The 11491-nt window shown below is 39.6% G+C and overlaps 1 long non-coding RNA gene across 1 annotated transcript; it reads left to right on the top strand.

Annotated features, from left to right (window-relative positions):
• The first annotated feature begins 668 nt into the window (after window positions 1-668).
• Window positions 669-11238, top strand: LOC122792015. Its single transcript, XR_006363261.1, has 6 exons — window positions 669-1554; window positions 3309-3407; window positions 5160-5258; window positions 7026-7124; window positions 8893-8991; window positions 10745-11238. It is a non-coding gene; the product is annotated as an uncharacterized LOC122792015 (long non-coding RNA).
• Window positions 11239-11491: the final 253 nt, after the last annotated feature.

Genomic DNA, 11491 nt, shown 5'->3' with positions numbered 1-11491 from the left:
TCAGTTCTTCTGTGTTGTGCAACAGGGTGGTAATACTCTGTTGCTGGTAGTTTACCAGGCGAATAGTCCTGCGCCCTTGCAATCCTAGCCAAGAGTTTATTCCCAAAAGAAACCTCAGCCATCAGTTGTCGCCCCTGTCAATGAAGGACTGACGATGACAAGTGTTGACTGAGATTTCTTTTGGGGATAAACTATTGGATAGGCTTGTAAGGGTTATGTAGAATTGTTTTAGCTCTATTTTCTCGGCTTACCTTCATGTGATCGGCAGCCCATTTGACTGACAACTCATTTCATTGACAGCGAGTACTTCAGTACACTTTAAGCCAGATAGCAGGGATTTGTCCCCTTCCCCAATATAGTGCAACCCTGGAGTTGTTATATATAGTTAGGGGGGTGTGGGGGCATAGCCCCCCACATTGGGAGGTATGGGGCGAAGCCCCCCACCTAGTTTCATTTAAAAGAAGAAAATAACACAAAAAGTACAGAATTTAAACCAAACTAGGTGTGGGACTTTTCCCCATTCAGCCCCCCCAATGTGGTGGTCTTTGCCCCCCACATCCTCTATCTATATATGCCAACTCCAGGGTAGCACTACGTTGTGGAAGGACACAAATCCCTGTTATTTGCCTTAAAGTGTAGTGAATTACTAGTTGTCAATCAAATGAGTTGTCAGTCAAATAGGCTTTCGATCAAATGAAGGTAACTTATTTACTTATGTAGTTTAATTTAGAAATACTTGCTCCTAGGTGTTATGGGCATTACGCAGTGCTTCCTTATGCATACATCATGTTGGCCCCTTTTTCTGGTGTTCAGATGCACATTGCTTGTAGTTTTATACTGTATATTGGGGAAGACTGTATTATCTAATATCTACGTATAGCATATTTGAGTATTTCCAGTGTACTTTTCTTATCCAGTCTGCGAGTATGATTTTAAGTCTTTTAATGTGAGAAATATTTCACTGGCATCTAGATACCTAAGTTTTTTTATGCATGTTCGATCTTAATCCGGTACTTCTGAAGATCATCATAGTACCTACTCGTATTCTGTGCCCTTTAAACTTTAGTCCATGTCAGGTAACTACCAAACAGGCATACGTAATGAGATGTTGCCCACTCTGACTTCACAAGACAGTCGCATGTAAACCAAGCGCGAAATGAGACTGGCACAAGTTTCTACGTCTTGCCTTACTTTGGACAGGTTTGTATCTGCGGAATTCCCAATACAGTAAAACAAAGTGTGCTTTACTTCAGCTATTCTTGCCAACCCATTGCTGAGCAACAGGTTATTTTATATGCCGCTTGTGGGTTACTCCACTTTCCTCAATTTTATTTTTCAGGTGGAGTTTTTCTTGTATATTATTATTCTCATACTGATATTGTTATACCTTTCTAATTTTTTTTTATTGATCTAATAGTGATTATTTTTCTAAGTAGTTTTTCATTTCTTTTGCAGTATAATGCAGACATCTCTTACAGAGTATGTGTGCTACGTCTAGTCTGTGAAGTGCTGGTTCTTCTGTGGACTTGAACTTGGACGACAGAGCCTCTGTAGGTAGGTTTTCCTACTAAAGAAAAGAAAAACTAATTAGAAAAATAATCACTTGAAACTTTCAGATAATGCATTGTTTCAGCATATGTAGACTGCTGCATGTGAAAGACCAGAATAGGTTACATTTCACGATGTATTAATGAGTGGATTGCTGAAGATTCATCCAAATGCATAATGTCACTGCTAGATGCTTTTTGAGTTCAATCTCGATTAAACTAGGCGTCGCCCTGCACATGCTCAGTGTAGCAAAACAAGCACTTAGTTTATTTTTTACACCTGACTTCTTGTGTTTTCTACACCTCAGTTCTTCTGTGTTGTGCAACAGGGTGGTAATACTCTGTTGCTGGTAGTTTACCAGGCGAATAGTCCTGCGCCCTTGCAATCCTAGCCAAGAGTTTATTCCCAAAAAGAAACCTCAGCCATCAGTTGTCGCCCCTGTCAATGAAGGACTGACGATGACAAGTGTTGACTGAGATTTCTTTTTGGGGATAAACTATTGGATAGGCTTGTAAGGGTTATGTAGAATTGTTTTAGCTCTATTTTCTCGGCTTACCTTCATGTGATCGGCAGCCCATTTGACTGACAACTCATTTCATTGACAGCGAGTACTTCAGTACACTTTAAGCCAGATAGCAGGGATTTGTCCCCTTCCCCAATATAGTGCAACCCTGGAGTTGTTATATATAGTTAGGGGGGTGTGGGGGCATAGCCCCCCACATTGGGAGGTATGGGGGCGAAGCCCCCCACCTAGTTTCATTTAAAAGAAGAAAATAACACAAAAAGTACAGAATTTAAACCAAACTAGGTGTGGGACTTTTCCCCATTCAGCCCCCCCAATGTGGTGGTCTTTGCCCCCCACATCCTCTATCTATATATGCCAACTCCAGGGTAGCACTACGTTGTGGAAGGACACAAATCCCTGTTATTTGCCTTAAAGTGTAGTGAATTACTAGTTGTCAATCAAATGAGTTGTCAGTCAAATAGGCTTTCGATCAAATGAAGGTAACTTATTTACTTATGTAGTTTAATTTAGAAATACTTGCTCCTAGGTGTTATGGGCATTACGCAGTGCTTCCTTATGCATACATCATGTTGGCCCCTTTTTCTGGTGTTCAGATGCACATTGCTTGTAGTTTTATACTGTATATTGGGGAAGACTGTATTATCTAATATCTACGTATAGCATATTTGAGTATTTCCAGTGTACTTTTCTTATCCAGTCTGCGAGTATGATTTTAAGTCTTTTAATGTGAGAAATATTTCACTGGCATCTAGATACCTAAGTTTTTTTATGCATGTTCGATCTTAATCCGGTACTTCTGAAGATCATCATAGTACCTACTCGTATTCTGTGCCCTTTAAACTTTAGTCCATGTCAGGTAACTACCAAACAGGCATACGTAATGAGATGTTGCCCACTCTGACTTCACAAGACAATCGCATGTAAACCAAGCGCGAAATGAGACTGGCACAAGTTTCTACGTCTTGCCTTACTTTGGACAGGTTTGTATCTGCGGAATTCCCAATACAGTAAAACAAAGTGTGCTTTACTTCAGCTATTCTTGCCAACCCATTGCTGAGCAACAGGTTATTTTATATGCCGCTTGTGGGTTACTCCCCTTTCCTCAATTTTATTTTTCAGGTGGAGTTTTTCTTGTATATTATTATTCTCATACTGATATTGTTATACCTTTCTAACTTTTTTTATTGATCTAATAGTGATTATTTTTCTAAGTAGTTTTTCATTTCTTTTGCAGTATAATGCAGACATCTCTTACAGAGTATGTGTGCTACGTCTAGTCTGTGAAGTGCTGGTTCTTCTGTGGACTTGAACTTGGACGACAGAGCCTCTGTAGGTAGGTTTTCCTACTAAAGAAAAGAAAAACTAATTAGAAAAATAATCACTTGAAACTTTCAGATAATGCATTGTTTCAGCATATGTAGACTGCTGCATGTGAAAGACCAGAATAGGTTACATTTCACGATGTATTAATGAGTGGATTGCTGAAGATTCATCCAAATGCATAATGTCACTGCTAGATGCTTTTTGAGTTCAATCTCGATTAAACTAGGCGTCGCCCTGCACATGCTCAGTGTAGCAAAACAAGCACTTAGTTTATTTTTTACACCTGACTTCTTGTGTTTTCTACACCTCAGTTCTTCTGTGTTGTGCAACAGGGTGGTAATACTCTGTTGCTGGTAGTTTACCAGGCGAATAGTCCTGCGCCCTTGCAATCCTAGCCAAGAGTTTATTCCCAAAAAGAAACCTCAGCCATCAGTTGTCGCCCCTGTCAATGAAGGACTGACGATGACAAGTGTTGACTGAGATTTCTTTTTGGGGATAAACTATTGGATAGGCTTGTAAGGGTTATGTAGAATTGTTTTAGCTCTATTTTCTCGGCTTACCTTCATGTGATCGGCAGCCCATTTGACTGACAACTCATTTCATTGACAGCGAGTACTTCAGTACACTTTAAGCCAGATAGCAGGGATTTGTCCCCTTCCCAATATAGTGCAACCCTGGAGTTGTTATATATAGTTAGGGGTGTGGGGGCATAGCCCCCCACATTGGGAGGTATTGGGGCGAAGCCCCCCACCTAGTTTCATTTAAAAGAAGAAAATAACACAAAAAGTACAGAATTTAAACCAAACTAGGTGTGGGACTTTTCCCCATTCAGCCCCCCCAATGTGGTGGTCTTTGCCCCCCACATCCTCTATCTATATATGCCAACTCCAGGGTAGCACTACGTTGTGGAAGGACACAAATCCCTGTTATTTGCCTTAAAGTGTAGTGAATTACTAGTTGTCAATCAAATGAGTTGTCAGTCAAATAGGCTTTCGATCAAATGAAGGTAACTTATTTACTTATGTAGTTTAATTTAGAAATACTTGCTCCTAGGTGTTATGGGCATTACGCAGTGCTTCCTTATGCATACATCATGTTGGCCCCTTTTTCTGGTGTTCAGATGCACATTGCTTGTAGTTTTATACTGTATATTGGGGAAGACTGTATTATCTAATATCTACGTATAGCATATTTGAGTATTTCCAGTGTACTTTTCTTATCCAGTCTGCGAGTATGATTTTAAGTCTTTTAATGTGAGAAATATTTCACTGGCATCTAGATACCTAAGTTTTTTTATGCATGTTCGATCTTAATCCGGTACTTCTGAAGATCATCATAGTACCTACTCGTATTCTGTGCCCTTTAAACTTTAGTCCATGTCAGGTAACTACCAAACAGGCATACGTAATGAGATGTTGCCCACTCTGACTTCACAAGACAATCGCATGTAAACCAAGCGCGAAATGAGACTGGCACAAGTTTCTACGTCTTGCCTTACTTTGGACAGGTTTGTATCTGCGGAATTCCCAATACAGTAAAACAAAGTGTGCTTTACTTCAGCTATTCTTGCCAACCCATTGCTGAGCAACAGGTTATTTTATATGCCGCTTGTGGGTTACTCCACTTTCCTCAATTTTATTTTTCAGGTGGAGTTTTTCTTGTATATTATTATTCTCATACTGATATTGTTATACCTTTCTAATTTTTTTTTATTGATCTAATAGTGATTATTTTTCTAAGTAGTTTTTCATTTCTTTTGCAGTATAATGCAGACATCTCTTACAGAGTATGTGTGCTACGTCTAGTCTGTGAAGTGCTGGTTCTTCTGTGGACTTGAACTTGGACGACAGAGCCTCTGTAGGTAGGTTTTCCTACTAAAGAAAAGAAAAACTAATTAGAAAAATAATCACTTGAAACTTTCAGATAATGCATTGTTTCAGCATATGTAGACTGCTGCATGTGAAAGACCAGAATAGGTTACATTTCACGATGTATTAATGAGTGGATTGCTGAAGATTCATCCAAATGCATAATGTCACTGCTAGATGCTTTTTGAGTTCAATCTCGATTAAACTAGGCGTCGCCCTGCACATGCTCAGTGTAGCAAAACAAGCACTTAGTTTATTTTTTACACCTGACTTCTTGTGTTTTCTACACCTCAGTTCTTCTGTGTTGTGCAACAGGGTGGTAATACTCTGTTGCTGGTAGTTTACCAGGCGAATAGTCCTGCGCCCTTGCAATCCTAGCCAAGAGTTTATTCCCAAAAAGAAACCTCAGCCATCAGTTGTCGCCCCTGTCAATGAAGGACTGACGATGACAAGTGTTGACTGAGATTTCTTTTTGGGGATAAACTATTGGATAGGCTTGTAAGGGTTATGTAGAATTGTTTTAGCTCTATTTTCTCGGCTTACCTTCATGTGATCGGCAGCCCATTTGTCTGAAACCCATTTGACTGACAACTCATTTCATTGACAGCGAGTACTTCAGTACACTTTAAGCCAGATAGCAGGGATTTGTCCCCTTCCCCAATATAGTGCAACCCTGGAGTTGTTATATATAGTTAGGGGGGTGTGGGGGCATAGCCCCCCACATTGGGAGGTATGGGGGCGAAGCCCCACCTAGTTTCGTTTAAAAGAAGAAAATAACACAAAAAGTACAGAATTTAAACCAAACTAGGTGTGGGACTTTTCCCCATTCAGCCCCCCCAATGTGGTGGTCTTTGCCCCCCACATCCTCTATCTATATATGCCAACTCCAGGGTAGCACTACGTTGTGGAAGGACACAAATCCCTGTTATTTGCCTTAAAGTGTAGTGAATTACTAGTTGTCAATCAAATGAGTTGTCAGTCAAATAGGCTTTCGATCAAATGAAGGTAACTTATTTACTTATGTAGTTTAATTTAGAAATACTTGCTCCTAGGTGTTATGGGCATTACGCAGTGCTTCCTTATGCATACATCATGTTGGCCCCTTTTTCTGGTGTTCAGATGCACATTGCTTGTAGTTTTATACTGTATATTGGGGAAGACTGTATTATCTAATATCTACGTATAGCATATTTGAGTATTTCCAGTGTACTTTTCTTATCCAGTCTGCGAGTATGATTTTAAGTCTTTTAATGTGAGAAATATTTCACTGGCATCTAGATACCTAAGTTTTTTTATGCATGTTCGATCTTAATCCGGTACTTCTGAAGATCATCATAGTACCTACTCGTATTCTGTGCCCTTTAAACTTTAGTCCATGTCAGGTAACTACCAAACAGGCATACGTAATGAGATGTTGCCCACTCTGACTTCACAAGACAATCGCATGTAAACCAAGCGCGAAATGAGACTGGCACAAGTTTCTACGTCTTGCCTTACTTTGGACAGGTTTGTATCTGCGGAATTCCCAATACAGTAAAACAAAGTGTGCTTTACTTCAGCTATTCTTGCCAACCCATTGCTGAGCAACAGGTTATTTTATATGCCGCTTGTGGGTTACTCCCCTTTCCTCAATTTTATTTTTCAGGTGGAGTTTTTCTTGTATATTATTATTCTCATACTGATATTGTTATACCTTTCTAACTTTTTTTATTGATCTAATAGTGATTATTTTTCTAAGTAGTTTTTCATTTCTTTTGCAGTATAATGCAGACATCTCTTACAGAGTATGTGTGCTACGTCTAGTCTGTGAAGTGCTGGTTCTTCTGTGGACTTGAACTTGGACGACAGAGCCTCTGTAGGTAGGTTTTCCTACTAAAGAAAAGAAAAACTAATTAGAAAAATAATCACTTGAAACTTTCAGATAATGCATTGTTTCAGCATATGTAGACTGCTGCATGTGAAAGACCAGAATAGGTTACATTTCACGATGTATTAATGAGTGGATTGCTGAAGATTCATCCAAATGCATAATGTCACTGCTAGATGCTTTTTGAGTTCAATCTCGATTAAACTAGGCGTCGCCCTGCACATGCTCAGTGTAGCAAAACAAGCACTTAGTTTATTTTTTACACCTGACTTCTTGTGTTTTCTACACCTCAGTTCTTCTGTGTTGTGCAACAGGGTGGTAATACTCTGTTGCTGGTAGTTTACCAGGCGAATAGTCCTGCGCCCTTGCAATCCTAGCCAAGAGTTTATTCCCAAAAAGAAACCTCAGCCATCAGTTGTCGCCCCTGTCAATGAAGGACTGACGATGACAAGTGTTGACTGAGATTTCTTTTTGGGGATAAACTATTGGATAGGCTTGTAAGGGTTATGTAGAATTGTTTTAGCTCTATTTTCTCGGCTTACCTTCATGTGATCGGCAGCCCATTTGTCTGAAACCCATTTGACTGACAACTCATTTCATTGACAGCGAGTACTTCAGTACACTTTAAGCCAGATAGCAGGGATTTGTCCCCTTCCCCAATATAGTGCAACCCTGGAGTTGTTATATATAGTTAGGGGTGTGGGGGCATAGCCCCCCACATTGGGAGGTATGGGGGCGAAGCCCCCCACCTAGTTTCGTTTAAAAGAAGAAAATAACACAAAAAGTACAGAATTTAAACCAAACTAGGTGTGGGACTTTTCCCCATTCAGCCCCCCCAATGTGGTGGTCTTTGCCCCCCACATCCTCTATCTATATATGCCAACTCCAGGGTAGCACTACGTTGTGGAAGGACACAAATCCCTGTTATTTGCCTTAAAGTGTAGTGAATTACTAGTTGTCAATCAAATGAGTTGTCAGTCAAATAGGCTTTCGATCAAATGAAGGTAACTTATTTACTTATGTAGTTTAATTTAGAAATACTTGCTCCTAGGTGTTATGGGCATTACGCAGTGCTTCCTTATGCATACATCATGTTGGCCCCTTTTTCTGGTGTTCAGATGCACATTGCTTGTAGTTTTATACTGTATATTGGGGAAGACTGTATTATCTAATATCTACGTATAGCATATTTGAGTATTTCCAGTGTACTTTTCTTATCCAGTCTGCGAGTATGATTTTAAGTCTTTTAATGTGAGAAATATTTCACTGGCATCTAGATACCTAAGTTTTTTTATGCATGTTCGATCTTAATCCGGTACTTCTGAAGATCATCATAGTACCTACTCGTATTCTGTGCCCTTTAAACTTTAGTCCATGTCAGGTAACTACCAAACAGGCATACGTAATGAGATGTTGCCCACTCTGACTTCACAAGACAATCGCATGTAAACCAAGCGCGAAATGAGACTGGCACAAGTTTCTACGTCTTGCCTTACTTTGGACAGGTTTGTATCTGCGGAATTCCCAATACAGTAAAACAAAGTGTGCTTTACTTCAGCTATTCTTGCCAACCCATTGCTGAGCAACAGGTTATTTTATATGCCGCTTGTGGGTTACTCCACTTTCCTCAATTTTATTTTTCAGGTGGAGTTTTTCTTGTATATTATTATTCTCATACTGATATTGTTATACCTTTCTAATTTTTTTTTATTGATCTAATAGTGATTATTTTTCTAAGTAGTTTTTCATTTCTTTTGCAGTATAATGCAGACATCTCTTACAGAGTATGTGTGCTACGTCTAGTCTGTGAAGTGCTGGTTCTTCTGTGGACTTGAACTTGGACGACAGAGCCTCTGTAGGTAGGTTTTCCTACTAAAGAAAAGAAAAACTAATTAGAAAAATAATCACTTGAAACTTTCAGATAATGCATTGTTTCAGCATATGTAGACTGCTGCATGTGAAAGACCAGAATAGGTTACATTTCACGATGTATTAATGAGTGGATTGCTGAAGATTCATCCAAATGCATAATGTCACTGCTAGATGCTTTTTGAGTTCAATCTCGATTAAACTAGGCGTCGCCCTGCACATGCTCAGTGTAGCAAAACAAGCACTTAGTTTATTTTTTACACCTGACTTCTTGTGTTTTCTACACCTCAGTTCTTCTGTGTTGTGCAACAGGGTGGTAATACTCTGTTGCTGGTAGTTTACCAGGCGAATAGTCCTGCGCCCTTGCAATCCTAGCCAAGAGTTTATTCCCAAAAAGAAACCTCAGCCATCAGTTGTCGCCCCTGTCAATGAAGGACTGACGATGACAAGTGTTGACTGAGATTTCTTTTGGGGATAAACTATTGGATAGGCTTGTAAGGGTTATGTAGAATTGTTTTAGCTCTATTTTCTCGGCTTACCTTCATGTGATCGGCAGCCCATTTGACTGACAACTCATTTCATTGACAGCGAGTACTTCAGTACACTTTAAGCCAGATAGCAGGGATTTGTCCCCTTTCCCCAATATAGTGCAACCCTGGAGTTGTTATATATAGTTAGGGGTGTGGGGGCATAGCCCCCCACATTGGGAGGTATGGGGGCGAAGCCCCCCACCTAGTTTCGTTTAAAAGAAGAAAATAACACAAAAAGTACAGAATTTAAACCAAACTAGGTGTGGGACTTTTCCCCATTCAGCCCCCCCAATGTGGTGGTCTTTGCCCCCCACATCCTCTATCTATATATGCCAACTCCAGGGTAGCACTACGTTGTGGAAGGACACAAATCCCTGTTATTTGCCTTAAAGTGTAGTGAATTACTAGTTGTCAATCAAATGAGTTGTCAGTCAAATAGGCTTTCGATCAAATGAAGGTAACTTATTTACTTATGTAGTTTAATTTAGAAATACTTGCTCCTAGGTGTTATGGGCATTACGCAGTGCTTCCTTATGCATACATCATGTTGGCCCCTTTTTCTGGTGTTCAGATGCACATTGCTTGTAGTTTTATACTGTATATTGGGGAAGACTGTATTATCTAATATCTACGTATAGCATATTTGACTATTTCCAGTGTACTTTTCTTATCTAGTCTGCAAGTATGATTTTAAGTCTTTTAATGTGAGAAATATTTCACTGGCATCTAGATACCTAAGTTTTTTTATGCATGTTCGATCTTAATCCGGTACTTCTGAAGATCATCATAGTACCTACTCGTATTCTGTGCCCTTTAAACTTTAGTCCATGTCAGGTAATTACCAAACAGGCATACGTAATGAGATGTTGCCCACTCTGACTTCACAAGACAATCGCATGTAAACCAAGTGCGAAATGAGACTGGCACAAGTTTCTACGTCTTGCCTTACTTTGGACAGGTTTATATCTGCGGAATTCCCAATACAGTAAAACAAAGTGTGCTTTAATTCAGCTATTCTTGCCAACCCATTGCTGAGCAACAGGTTATTTTATATGCCGCTTGTGGGTTACCCCCCTTTCCTCAATTTTATTTTTCAGGTGGAGTTTTTCTTGTATATTATTATTCTCATACTGATATTGTTATACCTTTCTAATTTTTTTTTATTGATCTAATAGTGATTATTTTTCTAAGTAGTTTTTCATTTCTTTTGCAGTATAATGCAGACATCTCTTACAGAGTATGTGTGCTACGTCTAGTCTGTGAAGTGCTGGTTCTTCTGTGGACTTGAACTTGGACGACAGAGCCTCTGTAGGTAGGTTTTCCTACTAAAGAAAAGAAAAACTAATTAGAAAAATAATCACTTGAAACTTTCAGATAATGCATTGTTTCAGCATATGTAGACTGCTGCATGTGAAAGACCAGAATAGGTTACATTTCACGATGTATTAATGAGTGGATTGCTGAAGATTCATCCAAATGCATAATGTCACTGCTAGATGCTTTTTGAGTTCAATCTCGATTAAACTAGGCGTCGCCCTGCACATGCTCAGTGTAGCAAAACAAGCACTTAGTTTATTTTTTACACCTGACTTCTTGTGTTTTCTACACCTCAGTTCTTCTGTGTTGTGCAACAGGGTGGTAATACTCTGTTGCTGGTAGTTTACCAGGCGAATAGTCCTGCGCCCTTGCAATCCTAGCCAAGAGTTTATTCCCAAAAAGAAACCTCAGCCATCAGTTGTCGCCCCTGTCAATGAAGGACTGACGATGACAAGTGTTGACTGAGATTTCTTTTGGGGATAAACTATTGGATAGGCTTGTAAGGGTTATGTAGAATTGTTTTAGCTCTATTTTCTCGGCTTACCTTCATGTGATCGGCAGCCCATTTGACTGACAACTCATTTCATTGACAGCGAGTACTTCAGTACACTTTAAGCCAGATAGCAGGGATTTGTCCCTTTCC

Source organism: Protopterus annectens, unplaced genomic scaffold, assembly GCF_019279795.1.
Source record: "Protopterus annectens isolate FY-2018-M unplaced genomic scaffold, PAN1.0 ctg63942_obj.part0, whole genome shotgun sequence".
Taxonomy (NCBI): Eukaryota; Metazoa; Chordata; order Ceratodontiformes; family Protopteridae; genus Protopterus; species Protopterus annectens.
Note: the sequence above shows the minus strand (reverse complement) of the source record. Positions and strands in the feature narration are given on the sequence as shown.